Source organism: Cydia pomonella, chromosome 11, assembly GCF_033807575.1.
Source record: "Cydia pomonella isolate Wapato2018A chromosome 11, ilCydPomo1, whole genome shotgun sequence".
NCBI classification, from domain to species: domain Eukaryota; kingdom Metazoa; phylum Arthropoda; class Insecta; order Lepidoptera; family Tortricidae; genus Cydia; species Cydia pomonella.
This window is the reverse complement of record NC_084713.1, coordinates 5,621,370-5,636,766: the sequence shown is the minus strand read 5'-3', so window position 1 is coordinate 5,636,766 and position 15,397 is coordinate 5,621,370. Positions and strand designations below refer to the sequence as shown.

Sequence of the window (15,397 nt, the reverse complement as noted above, 5' to 3'; positions counted from 1 at the left end):
ATAAATCCATTCATTCATTCATCATCAAATTCGTAATACGAAACTTAATAACTGAGGATTTAAGAATCCGCAGCAAGCTGGGTTCTCCATACAAACGTAATTACGATCTCATTTTAAAACGACTTGCTAGACTGCTCTGAAACTTTGTACTTACAATAGAATAAGGTATATCTATACCGTATTCAGATACCGTAGTTAATAAAATACAGAATTTCAATTTTTCATACCTACAAAACTTATTTTTGCTCCATTTTGTTTTGTTTGTTTTATTTCTCGTACTTTTATAAGCTGAAGCTATATTAACTAATTACAGGCATAGATACACCTCATATCATTGTATGTGCAAAGTTTCATTACAATCCAACACGTAACTCCGTTTGTATGGGAATGTGAATATCGGCCGAGTTTTTGTGCGAACTCTATCCAAGATCTTTCTCTAGCTTGTTTCCCGCCGCTTCGACCGCTTAGGCCGCCATAAATAGCCAACACTTGTCGCCGCACGCCGACATAAACGCTGAGCAAATGCCGGCAAGCACCTTATTGACTAACTGGCTAAACTCTTAATTGGACTGTGACCTAGAATCTGACACGTCACTGTAGAAGGTTTGAGGAAAGAATATCATCATTATCATCATATCAGCCTTTTATCGCCCACTGCTGAGCATAGGCCTCTCTTCTAGTATGTCACTTATCTCGGTCCTGAGGCAATCTCATCCAGAAGTGACCCGCAATCTTCCGAATGCTATCCACCCAACGAGCCAACGGATACCAGAATAGTTATACGTCAACAAAAGTCGGCCTTTAATAGGAAGAAAACAAATTGTTAGAGATTTGTATGCATGAATTATGTTGATATAAAACAAGTGTTTGGCGTGTCGGCAATTATTACCTAATTTATCTATAAGCAGTTTCTTGAATTTTAAGGATAATTTATGGGTTTATTTGTGAGAGACGTATTATTTAATAATTAAAAAAGTCTGCATCTTAGGATTAATAACAGAACATAACACACTAAGCAAACACCGATGTACATAATTATGGGTAAAACAGACAGCCCCATGTGGAGAGCGTCATGGAAGAAGAGGAAATAATAAAACGTATTCTCCTAGACTGTAAACAGGTAAAAGTAGGTATATAGGAGCAAATACATAGGGACTCAGTGCACACTGAAGGAGGCAGGTAGCAACCTGAGGACTTTGCTAGGTTTCGTGGAGGAGCTGGGGTTGTTAGAGTAGCGCTACCTCGTTATACGCAAAATAGGCACAATGAATGTCGATTTGCTGAAAATTCCCAGCAAAACGAACTAACTAACTCTGCATCTTAAGTAATTTCACTTTTTTTATTAAATAATACCAGATCTTAATTCATTCCCATTTCCTAATTTTCCGCTAAAGACGAAAGAGGACAAAGCTTCAGCTTGGACTTCTGAATCTGTGTGAGTGACCCACTTTGGGCATCGTAGGGTAGGGCAGGCAGAATACACATGTCAACGAGTTTGCGCTCCAGTACGGCTACCATGCGTTGACACTTGACGTCTACGCAGTCAGTAGAGTAAATGTCAAATGTCAACTCATGGTAGCCGTGCAGTACAATACAATAATTGTATTTCCGGGCGTCAATGAATTTCAAATCAAGAGTTACCATTAAATATATATATAAATAAAATTTCCAACTAAATTAACATTTCTCTATCCTATGTTTATGTTAAAGCAATAAAATCGGAAACGCTTAATTAATTGTATTAAATATAAATTCAACGTTACCTTTCTAGAGAAATATACCTAACCGGAAAAATAGTGATCTTCCTGGCATTTTACTTATTGGCAATTTCCCGGTAAGGAAAAATTTCCAGTAGCATATCACTAAGCGTCGAAAGCGGCAGCGAGATGCCTCTTACTTAATAAAGATTGACATGGAATATGATTTAAATGACTTAAGCAATTAAATCACGTCTAAATATGTCGTATGCTTAATATAATTCGTTACAAAGTGAACACGTTCCCTTTTATATCTTAACAACACTCATTAAGCTAAATGTAATTTTAACCAACTTCAGAATTGAATAGGAGGTTCTCAATTCACATAATTAATATATGTTTTTGAATGTGATGGCTGCATTTTTACTCTAATTGTAAGCATTTTTTGACACATAATTTTTGTGTGTAGCTAAACAGAAAAAAACACATTTTAGTTGCGAATGATTAGATAATCCCATTTATTTAAGATCACTATTATTACAGATAAAAAATGTAGTAGAACTTAAAATAGGTATTTGTCTCAAGGACTTGATTTGACTATAAAAATAAACTAAATAATAAAGTATCAAAAAAAAGCGGTAGCTCGAAAACCACTTTTTGTACAGGTATTTTGGTACTATAATTGTCTAGATTATGTCTAAGAAGGTGCTCAATGGGGTTTGAAAAAATCAGATGAACCACTATACAGCTTTCGGCCATAGCGATTGCGTTCTACCGCTAACAGCGTCGCTGGTGCGATTTTAAGTCACTGACGTAGCCACTTGATATCTTTGCTACGATATAATAACTAGTTATCGCGATTTATCATCAAAACATGACTTGATAAAAACTAATTATACTTGGCGCTTGTGGCGATGAATGTGCAGTCCAAACAAAGTAGTCGGCTGAATTGGGATGGAGGCTCATATTGAATTTTATTACAACATCTAGTTTAGAAAATGTGCAATTTATTAAAATAAATTGAGGACTAAAAAATGGAAATGATAAAAAATACAAGATTTTAAAGTTTCAAAAAACAAAAGGTTGTATGGCAACTACATATTTCACGCAATATTACGCCATCAGAAAAGGCAATGGTTTTGTTTTCCATACTTCAATACGACTTCTACTCAAACTTGACGTCACTATTGAGTACCGTTTAGAAAATATATCCGTATCAGTTCAATTTAACTCGAATAAGATAAATAAAGTCTAAAAAAGTGCCTCCAAGAATCAAGAAAAACTTATGCTCGAATAGATAGCGATACTATACTTTTGATAATTAACACAAATCAGTGAAAAAACAAGGGTCAAATAGCCATACGAGTAAGTAATTCTAAGAGTTTTAGTCCTGTGTCAAAAGCTGGCAGCAATTTAGTTGACTACAAAATTTACTTTGACAATACGCCTCTATAAAAAATTCTCTTTGTGTTTAGTAAGAGGCGTTACGGATGTAAGTAACTAAGTAGAGTACGATTGTCTGACTGACTGAATGTAAACATTTGAGCCTTAAAACAGCGGATTGACTGATACCATTAAGGATGACTCACGCTAGACCGGGCCGGGGCCGGGCCGGAGCTTTCGGCGCTTCGTTTTCCATGGAAAGCACCACGTGATCACCGATCAGCCGTCATAGAAAATGACGTGTCGGACGCTCGAGCCCGGCCGCGGCCCCGGCCGGTCAAGCGTGAGTCATCCTTTAATCAATAAAAACTTGTCACCTAGCTAGCCTATTATTTACATACTCAAAGTAAAGTTGAAAGGACTTTATCAATTTGAACTTGAATGGTTTTCTTAATTACCTTGCTTTCACGCACTGTGTAAATAAGAACAATCGAATAGACATTATGGAAGGATAGATTGCAACTATGTACACACTTAATGGTTTATGTCTTGCAATAAAATTTATAAGCACCGAGCAATCACTTCGTCGGCAATAGTAGATTTTACACATTTGTGTTACATGCGTTTATGGATCGTTATTCGTGCGTTTGAGCAATATTAAAGACCTACATTTGAATATATTGAGTACGTCAATCAAATACAAATTGACAACATAATAATAACAGAAATTTTGATGGAACGTAGCATCGGTAAAATACAAATACCAATTTACCGATAAACAAACTTTTATAAAATGTTGTTTCGAAATCTGTAGGACTCCCGCTCTTAAGGTATGATTGTATATTATGAATAAAGAGGTATATATAGGCTCGTGGGGCTTATTTAAAACATTGCAAAACACCGACTTTTCGAGAAGAATAAATAAGGCGAATTTGTTATAATGCTTTCAACCATTTTTAGAACCGTTTTACCTACACGATGTATTTTTAAAGTCCGTTAATTTCAAAGGTGAATTCCTGAGCTTAAATTAAGTTACTGTCTCAAAGAAATCGGTATTCTAATTAACTCCAGTTTGGAGATAATCAATGATTTATTTTTATCCTTAGGACCTGTTTACGTATTGGTTAGTGTTTAGTATAGCTACTAAACGCAAGTACTATCTCGGATATCGGACGACCGATATTTGAAATGTCATTGATATGTCATAGTTTTCAATTGTTTGGTGGATTTAAATATAATGTCCGTGTTGCAACAACGTTACTAATTACTATTGAAAAAAAATAAAAACTGATTTTAGTTTTCCCTCGCAGTTCAATTTGGTATTAAACCCTCATGTTTAACTCCCGTTTTTATTGTTTATGTAAACCAACGTGTGCATATATAGTGTCGAGCGTACCTACGTAGTTTTATCACCTAGTGACACGATATCGTCCCAGCAATCTCACGCTTTATTACCCTTCGCTAATAAGCTATCCAGCCTTTTGCATCCTATGATATTGGCTAATTACTGGTGGCTCGGAGAGCTGTAGACCTCGCGATAAGATTGATATGTTAACGGAACCAATCATGGGACATATAAAAGAGAAAAATTGTAGTATTTTTGATATTTAACCGACACCTGGAAAATTTCTACCGCTTTATGCGTTAAAAGTTGAATGTCTTATTTTCATCTATGATTTCTATGTATTGAATGAAAGCTACTGCAATTGGTTTCAATATTTATAACAAATTAAATGTATGTTTTTTTGCTCCAGTCATGGGATGTATCGCCATATATTGCGTTCAAGCCTCAAACTACCTCGACAAGAATGGGTGCCTTTAATCCCTTGGTTAACAATCTACTGTTTGATTTCAAATTATCAGCGATATTTGAACAAGTAAACTATAGAGATCGAAATTTCTTGAAACCTGAAAATGAGATACTCCCTATAGGCTATTTATCTGTCAGAGACATATGTAGAAGCTAAGTCAAATTTACATCGTGACATCAAAATGATGTCAGTCGACCACTCGTGCGTCTTTTTTGCGTTAATACATTTACGGACAAGTAAGAGCGAAATGCACGCGCAACTGATATCATTTAAATATCATTTTAATGTCACAATGCAAGTTTGAATTGGCCTCATGGTTACGAAACTACACATGTCCAGAACATTTTGTCTGCCTGACTCCATATCGTGTAAACGTAGTTAATAGGGGAGCTAGACTGTTATCCGCAAATAATAATAACACTTCAATACAGACGACTAGTGTAAATGTAATCCCCGGTTTAACATAAACGGGATATGCCAGACAAACAGGTTTATTTTGTAACACTATGAAGGTAACAAATCACTGGCGGCAAAGCACTAGTGGCATAGCGGTAAGAGCGTGCGACTTTCAATCCGGAGATCGAGGGTTGAAACCCCGGCTCGTACCAATGAGTTTTCGGAACTTATGTAGGATATATCATTTGATATTTACCAGTCGCTTTTCGGTGAAGAAAAACATCTTGAGGAAACCGGACTAATCCCAATAAGGCCTAGTTTACCCTCTTGGTTGGAAGGTCAGTTTTCATAAAAAGCGACTGACATCTGACCTAAGCGAATGTGACGTCACGATCACTGAGAGCCCATCTTGAAGTATGGAAACAAGAAATTCGATTCGGTGAAATATTGCGTTTTTGTATATAAACTTTTTGCAGCCACGGCAACAAAGGTAGACGATTCTCCCCCCTCCCTCCCATCACCACAACCAATAGTACCAATCAAGACCCTACCACGCCCCTTACCAACATCCCCCTCCCTTTTGGGAAGTTTAAAACCCTTATATTTTGAAAATTTCAGGCCTTTTATTTTTTTATCATTTCGTATTATTATTTTGATATCCACATTATTATGATAAATTGCTCATTTGCTTTATATTTTACTAGTTTTCCTTAATAGAATTCAACATGTGTCGTTATCCCTATTGTTTTGGAAAGAGAAAGTTTAAATAGATACTGGTAACAGTCGCGAACAATTTTGTTGTGAACAGAACAGAGCGGGGTTAGTACGAAATGACAGTCTCAATTTATATATGCGACCGTGTCAAAACCACTGTGTGTTTGTTGCATCATTTTGTTTATAAACAAATCGTTTTTGAGTAATCGGCAGGTAATATTACTTTGTACTGTAACAAAATGGCTGTAAAACTTATTCATATATTTTTTTCTAATAAATAATTCGAAAATGAGTATGGTCACAGTAATGAAGCATTTGGAATGCTAGAAGATTGCAAACTGTGTCAGATTATACATATGTATAGCACTTATACAAATATTCTACCAGTAAAATTTGCACTTTTTGAACTTTATAAAATGTCATATAGAACTACGAGCACGTTCAGCACTTAATGCATTTTAAAATTGAGCCATAGAATAGTATTGTAATGTCTGTCATATCGTTTATTGGTAATGCAACTGCTTAAGGGGCCAGTAAACACGGCGCCGCACTATTACAATGTACTTAAACGTTTAATGTTCCGCTGAAAAGGGACTTTGTCATAGTAGCGGTCTCATTATTGTGTGATAATAGCTTAATATATTTTTTATAATTAAATATTTCGGTATGTGGATAATTCTGAAAAGTTCCGAATTTTGATGATAGGATTATGGGTGATTTTCGGAATTAGCCGACAGTTTGAAGTAGTCGGAATTTCCCAAATACAGTTTATGCAACAGATTAGTTCGACTTATCAGTTTAATGGTTTGAGCGGTAAAATCTCACAGGCAAATACACAGAAATAGCTATTATCGAGCACACATTTTACAGCATCGACGAATTTTTAAAGCTTAAATTATATGTTATTTATAAAATTATACAATAAATGATTATGATTATGATTATCGCAATCGTAATATTGGTATGATATAGGAAAAAAATATTTTCAAAATACATATGCCTTTATATACAAAATTATAATCTCTGTAAGGTATAACTACAAAGACATTTTTATAATACGAAATATCAATAATCACTTACGATATACAGGTCTCTTTATGAATTTTAACTATTACTTTCGTTAGATCTTCAAAAAAATGATTTGAATCTTTCATAATCAGTATAGAATTCAATCTCCACTTCATTCTTAATAACTTGACTAGTGTAACTTCTTATTTTAGCAGACACCTCGATCAAGTACACTGCAATTAGTAGGGGTACCTGGGAAAATTGTAAAAGCTCATTAAGGATGTCGCCAGACTAACAAAAACAAACCTCGAAAATACTCCCCCGAACTAACGGATGCGTAGATGGCAATGCAAACACTAGCTTTCGTCTCTTAAAATCCGAGCGTGAACTTAGAAATTCTATTACCATTGCTAATTGCGCGCATGGCATGGCTTCACACAGCCAGTATAAGTGAGATTTTGAAACCTTTTACAACAAGGCTTTATTGAAGGTCAAGCGTATATGGGGGACTAAAAGATATTATCTCTTTGGATGGGACAAACGTGAACTTTCCGGCCGAACTTTTATCTATAATGTTGTACATTTTGAAGTTTTCATTCAAAATCCTAAATAAAAATATGTATTTTGTTAATCTCTATTTCTTTTAATTGTTAATTGTCAATCAACTTACTTAATGGCGAAGCGACCCAAAATGAATCTTCGCCTCTAACACAAGTACACGCCCGTTGTCTCGTTTCTGCGCAATCTCCCGCCAGTTATCGGAGATATCGTAAATCGCGCAAATCCGCCAACCAAAAAAAAACAAAGCCACTATACACCATCTATACACTCCTACATGAACTCTGAAGTAAATAAAAAATTAAACATACAGTTTCAACACCAATACTCGTATGTATGCTAAATTTTATGCACCCTCTCAGGTGACCACAGTTTTAATAACCTAAGAACCCGAAGTAGGTACTGCCCGCGTAGCCAACTTGAATCATTAACGCTCCGTAGCGAACGAAATGCAACTGTCACTGTCGCACCAATATGGAAGAGTGAGAGAAATGACTACGATATGCTACAGAGCGTTAACAATTGTCACGTTGGTTACGCAGCCTGAATATGTTAAGGTAATTGTTTGATAGACAATCGAAGCGACTTTAATATGAGAACCGCTGATAACGCTCAGTTTTTCTTCCCGACAATAGCTGTGGGAGACGATGGGCAAACAAAGGATGATTGGACTGAAATGACTGAGACGGCGCCCACGTTGACGGCACGATCAGGAATGAACCAGGAACTGTGCTGACCTGGTTAAGAGTCCCGGCCTTAAAAGTAAAACCGCTGACTGCATGCCGCCAATGTCAAAATGTAGGTTGCTGCCCGTATTTTTGTCATTTGCGGCAGCAATGCAGTCGGTAGTAATGTCGCGCTGCAATACTGCAGCAGTAATGCCGGTGTATTCTGATTTTCAAACCTTTGTATGTTCATCAAATGTCAGACAGGTAAAGTTGAACCATACGTTCAAAATTCAAAGTCTCGTAATCTAGTTGTGAGACGATAAGTGGCGTCACAACTTAGAACTATGTGCAGGTTAATGCATCGATGAAACTTGAATTAGAGAGTTAAGAGGTTTGATGCAGTGCTGGAAAATAGTAGGTATCGATCGTGTCATTTACGAAGACGCGTGCCTTGACTCTTATAAATAATAAAATAAAATAAAAAGCCTTTTATTTCATGCAAAGAATAAAAGTTACATAGTTTTTAAGGTGAGAACAAACTAAAATTAATTTAAAAAGTAAAATGAATTATATATTATGTGTTTTTTTTGTTTGCTGCACGAACCCCTCCTCTTAGGTGAAGGCCTCCTCTAAAGATTTCCATTTTTCTCTGTCCTGCGGTGGCAGCATGGTTCCATTTTTATCACTTGTCGCTATGCCTGTCACTTTTGCGCTTACATACTTGTTAGAACGTGACAAGCATGGTGACAAATGATAAAGAGCCAACCATCTTAGCCCTACTGAGCTATTTGTGGCCAGCAGGGCCCCGCTACTTTTATAATGTCGTCTGCCCATCTGGCATGAGGTCTTGCTCTCCGACTACCTTGACTCTTATTACCGTGTAATTAAAGGTTATATTCGACAAATCTGCGCGTCATCGTGGATGATAGTGTGAAGATAGATAGTAGTGACGTTCAGGGGGCGTAGCCACGATGCCAATCGTACATCGACAAAAGCCAATGGAAAAGAAAATATATCGGGATAACTCATTGGTCATTTTTTTCGTAGCATTCTACGAAAAGTCACGTGACAAATTATTTAAGAGGAAAGGGAAGTGCTTCAGCATACAGACGTAGTCCCCAGTTTCCTCTCTTTATATTGACATTATGGAAAATATTTATATATAATATGATGTTTGTGTAAGCTATGCTCGTACGTTTAACTTCTTTAGATTTTTTGATTATTATTGTAGTTAGTCGCGAAAAACAGATTTCATACAAATTTTAAATGTTCCTTACTCTTATCGAATTGACATCTATATTACAAAATCGAAAAAAACTAACGTGGAAAAGCTGTGATTGATATACAAGAAATCGTGTCAGAATATTTTCAATAAATAAATAATATAATAATAAATAAATATTATAGGATATTATTACACAAATTGACTAAGTCCCACGGTATTAAGATCAATAAGGCTTGTGTTGCGGATACTTAGACTACGATATATATAATATATACATATTTATAAATACTTAAATACGTAGAAAACATCCATGACTCAGGAACAAATATCCATGCTCATCACACGAATAAATGCCCTTACCAGGATTTGAACCCGGGACCATCGGCTCCTCGCGGCGGTAGGGTCGCTAGTAGCGACTCGCTACCCACTAGGCCAGACCGGTCGTCGTCGATATTCAGAGAGGAAAATGAGGACTACTTTTGTGTGAAACGGCGATTTCGTGCGAGTCCTTCATCCGTCTTAAGTTTCGATTGGCATTTTCTATGAATAATTGTCATCTTGGTTAGGACCTCAGACCGTCTATTGTTTAACAATTTCATCGTGTATGTACACAAAGCCTCATGAGGCTAGAGGTGTTACATGAACTTTAGTCACTCTAGAATAAGTTATTAATTATTTAGAATAAGAAGTACCTTACTTCTTGTTGACATCGCCACTCTTTACAAGTGTGACATACAGGATGCTTATTTAGCTAGTCACCTGCAATAATATACGGGGTGTATAGGTCATGCTGAGCGACTGTTACTATAGGACCAATTCAGAAATCCCAAAAAAAATATGCTCTCCTATAGAAAATGTCAAGGTCAGACAGCCATAATGTATGAAACCGCCAATTTTCTTTTCGTGACTGCTGGGTTGGTCCTATAATAAAAGTTGCTCAGTATGAGTTTTATATTCACCCTGTAAATTATTGCAGGTTACTCAATAAATAACCTGTATAACACAATGCATGATATAATTTACTACTACTTACTAGTTTGGCGCAATGACACACAAGATCACGCCATTTTGACCAGGTCCTGCGCGAATTCACGCCAATTTTCTCTGACGCCGAGCTAACGGAGATCTGTCTCCGGGTTGACACATAATTAATACAGATCTTAAAGAAGAATATATTTTAGTACCTATACATGAAAGTCATACAAAGTATTTATTTGAATTTGTTCCTCTCCCCTTCGGAATCTGTTCTGCGCCATACATTTTTACAAAGATTTTACAACCTGTTGCGGCAAATTTAAGATCTCAAGGTCTACTCTCAGTTAGATATTTGGATGATATACTGTGTTTAGGAAACTCGGCAATAGATTGCCTAGAAAACGCGAAAATTAACCTCCAGTATTATTAGTTTTACTGTATTGATATAGGATCATCCTACCTGTCATTAAATCTCACCCCAAATCCGATGTCTCATGATGAAAATAACAAAATAGTCATTAAGGCAACTAAAAAGCCTCCGACCTACCTCATTTTAGTCAAGTATTAAGATGAAAAGTGCCCAAAAGACGGATGAGTAAATCCATGATCAAAAGTGCTTATCATAAAGACGCAAATGTAATAAGTAATAAAAAAATTCTCTTTACCCTTCAGAAATAAGCAGATATTTTGTCGCATGTGAATATCAATGACAGTACTAATTTTCTCAAATAGTAAACCCAGTTTGCTTTTAGAATATTAAGTAGGACGATAGGATTACATTGAAGTGAGACGATTGCAAACGTTTACTGCATATACTAGATGTTTAGGATTTTAGAGCTATCATTAAATTTACTTATTTTTATATCTTTACGAAAGTGTGGCATTGTTGTTCTATGAAGTGTGCAGAAAGTGATACGTTTCTGCACTGGAGCAATTTCATTACAGCCCTGTATAGGTAGTTCGTCACTGGGCAAAGTCGCATGCTTCATTAGTAAGTTATGATAAATGACATTTAATGAGACCTGTTTTTATTTTTTATTGTCTATTTTAATTATCTCTTAATTTAATTATTCTTATTAATTTAATTTTACTAATAATTTTAAATCATCAAATTTTAGTGCTAGATATGTATAGTGCCAGATAGATTTTCCGCAGTTTTTATGAAAAAAAGCGGCCAAGTGCGAGTCGGACTCGCCCATGAAGGGTTCCGTACCATTTACGACGTATTAAAAAAAACTACTTACTAGATCTCGTTCAAACCAATTTTCGGTGGAAGTTTGCATGGTAATGTATATCATATATTTTTTTTAGATTTTGCATTCTGTTATTTTAGAAGTTACAGGGGGGGGGGGGGACACACACATTTTTTCACTTTGGAAGTGTCTCTCGCGCAAACTATTCAGTCATCATTTTTAAAGACCTATCCATAGACCCCTCACGTATGGGTTTGATTATTATTATTATTTTTTTTAATTTTATGACGTATTAAAAAAAAACTACTTAGATCTCGTTCAAACCAATTTTCGGTGGAAGTTTGCATGGCAATGTATATCATATATTTTTTTTAGATTTTTCATTCTGTTATTTTAGAAGTTACGGGGGGGGGGGGGGGGGACACACATTTTTTCACTTTGGAAGTGTCTCTCGCGCAAACTATTCAGTCATCATTTTTAAAGACCTATCCATAGACCCCTCACGTATGGGTTTGATTATTTTTTTTTTTTAAATTTTATGACGTATTAAAAAAAACTACTTAGATCTGGTTCAAACCAATTTCCGGTGGAAGTTTGCATGGCAATGTATATCATATATTTTTTTTAGATTTTTCATTCTGTTATTTTAGAAGTTACGGGGGGGGGGACACACATTTTACCACTTTGGAAGTGTCTCTCGCGCAAACTATTCAGTCATCATTTTTAAAGACCTATCCATAGATACCCCACACGTATGAATTTGATGAAAAAAGATTTTTTGAGTTTCAGTTCTAAGTATGGGGAACCCCCAAAATTTATTGTTTTTTTTTTTCTATTTTTGTGTAAAAATCTTAATGCGGTTCATAGAATACATCTACTTACCAAGTTTGAACAGTATAGCTCTTATAGTTTCGGAAAAAAGTGGCTGTGACATAATCGGACAGACAGACGGACATGACGAATCTATAAGGGTTCCGTTTTTTGCCATTTGGCTACGGTACCCTAAAAATACATTGACATTAAAGAGAAAGATAAAAACGAATGTTCAGCGGTTAAATAAAAGATTTGTTGTTTTTTCTTAGAAAACTGAATATTTAGAAAATATACTTGCTATTAAAGTCCATTTAACATTTTAGAAACATAATATTAGAAGAAAGGTGCATGTAACCAGACTCTCTCTGTCATATTTCTAGCATTGTCTCGGATTTTAGAAACTGCTCACTAAAGGAACCCGGGGTCCACTGTAACCCTATACGATTTTTATATAACTTCCTCCTTTTGACAGGTCAGTTATAAATATACACTTACTTGGGCCGTAATAATGTAGGATAGATATCTTCTTTACCAAAGTAAGTTAAGCAACCAACTTCAATTTCCTAAAAATTTAATCTAAACAAAAATTTTCATAATTATCTCGCGCTCGCAAAATTCCACAAGAATCGCTAGAGAAATGTGACTACAAATACAATTTTGTTCGTTCAACATACATACATGCCAATTTGAATGTATACTGACATTACAACTAAATGATCGTAGGTTATCGTGCGTCTTGCTAATACATGTACGGACAAATATGAGCGAAATGCATGATTAGATATCGTACAGATGTTATCTACTAGTGCCATATGACTAAATAAAATACTAATGTCAGTGTGCACATTCACTGCCAACGTTTTCGTAGCGCTACGCTCGCTCGTAGCCGATTTCAGCATTTTCCCGCTTTGTAGAGGGAAGCAACTACGAATAGAGAACCCGCCCAGCGGATTCCCGGCACTCAATGTGTTAATCGACTCGTAAAACCATAAACCTTCGTTTTGCTTCGCCGTAGTCGGGTAAAAAGGTCCTGACAGATTACGTTCGCTGTGCGAGATTAGGGCAATATCACAAGTCCGATAATGGACAACAAATCACCTCAAAACAGGCTGTACCGATTTTTCTACGAAACTACTACAATGTTTCTATTTGTAATGAACATTTTTATTATAAACTGAACTATTTTTCTCGTAGATAGCTTATATATTGTATCGTTTCATTGATTAATGCTCTTACGTACCCTGACAAGATTTTATTTGTCCTTCGTCATGTTGCGAACTTTCAATGGTACTAATTTATTTTAATGGTTATTTGACTACACGTTGAAAATCATCGAATATTACACAGAACAAGAAGAAAATTTTTGTTATAAAAGACAGTAACCCGCCGCGGCTTCACAGTTCGCACGGGTTACACAAAATCTTAACAAATTATACACTTAAACCTTCCTCAAGAATCACTCTATCGATAGGTGAAAACCGTGTGTAGTTCTTGAGTTTATCGCGAACATAAAAACATACAGACAGACAGGTGCAGCTTTATTTAATAAGGTGTGGTGATTTTACCAATAAAATGTCAAAAAGATGGTTAAAAATGCTATAGAACATTAGATATTGTCTTACTTATGAAATAAACTATATAAACGAATTAATTTCAAACACATCCCGACGTTTCGAATCCTTTTGCAGTGTTTGTGGTCAACGGGAATCTGTGGAAAAATATATATAGGTCAAGAATACAATTCGGCAAACTACCCACATACAAAAAACCACGAACGCCGTAAAGTGTTCGAAACGTCGGGATGTATTTTAAATTCATTATACGCGATACAATCCGTTTACATAGTTATATTTCACAAACATATACTCTCATCATACTTTCAATTTAAAAAGGCATTTCTGCGTTGACCGCCAATAAACCAAAAACGATTATCACATAATTTTGATTTCTCAAATTGAATTGCAAGCGAGTTAATGCGCGCCGCCCATCGTGGTGGGCGGCGCCGGGGTCTATATAAGGCTAGGGCGGCGAGAGCACAACACTTGTTGCCGTCTGTCCGTTGGGGTCTGCCGGTCGACGTCGGAGCTTCAGTGCTGTCAGGTAAGTGACTTTTTTTTAGTGTCGGAAAAAATGAGATGTTTGTTTGTGTGAAGTTTTGTTATTCAGAATTACTTCGTCGATTGAAAAGTTAAATTTGAAATGACCGTGTTTCTCTAGAAAGCGACCTACTTTTTATTTCTGTCAAAGTGATTTACATCATAACTCATTGGATTTGGTAGCTTTCTGCATTTATAAAAAAATGGAGTTGGCTGTTTTCTGCATAACTATGGTCAAATGAGAAAAGTTACGCTATTACTAAAGCTGTAATAAAAGTTATAAAATAGTACATTACGATACAAGTGCGAAAAATAGGAAATTCGAAACGAGTGGCGATAAATTAAAACACGACCGAAGGGAGTGTTTTAAATCGACACGAGTTGCGAATTACCTATTCGCACATGTATCGTACAACGTTTTACAGTACATATGGCCCTTTAAATGTTCGACACAGTAACGTAATATGCTACTTCTCGCACTAGTGCTATAAAGTAGCCCCATATGTACTGTAATCGATAAAAACGTATAGAAGACGGAGTATTTTATGAAAATGAACCTTTTCAGCTGTGAAGAGGCATATTTCAGGATTCTTCGATTCTTATAATTAGATAGTTAAAAATTGAAAAAAGTTACACTTTCGCTAAAACTATAATAAGAGTTGTAAAAGAAGTGATATTAAACATGTATTACAGTACAAGTGTGTTTGTCAAAGTTTAAAATGTTCTACAAAAAGCTACGTAAAAAGTTCCCTAACCGTCAGTGGCGTGTTTCTTAATTTTTTTACAAAGCAAGGTAAAGTAGAGATTATAGAAAGGGTTGTTGTTCAAAATTTTAAGGTATACTTTATACAAATGCTCAT

General features: G+C 35.7%; 1 protein-coding gene across 4 annotated transcripts in view; it reads left to right on the top strand.

The window, feature by feature from the left end:
- Positions 1-14,171: 14,171 nt before the first annotated feature.
- Positions 14,172-15,397, top strand: part of LOC133522685 (diuretic hormone class 2) — a 121,044-nt gene continuing 119,818 nt past the window's right edge. For 2 of the 4 annotated variants that reach the window (XM_061858090.1, XM_061858085.1), the window contains exon 1: positions 14,172-14,541. The gene's annotated coding sequence lies outside the window, so the exon portion shown is untranslated. The remainder of the gene's footprint in view (positions 14,542-15,397) is intronic. The other 2 variants (XM_061858089.1, XM_061858088.1) reach the window with 1 other exon arrangement.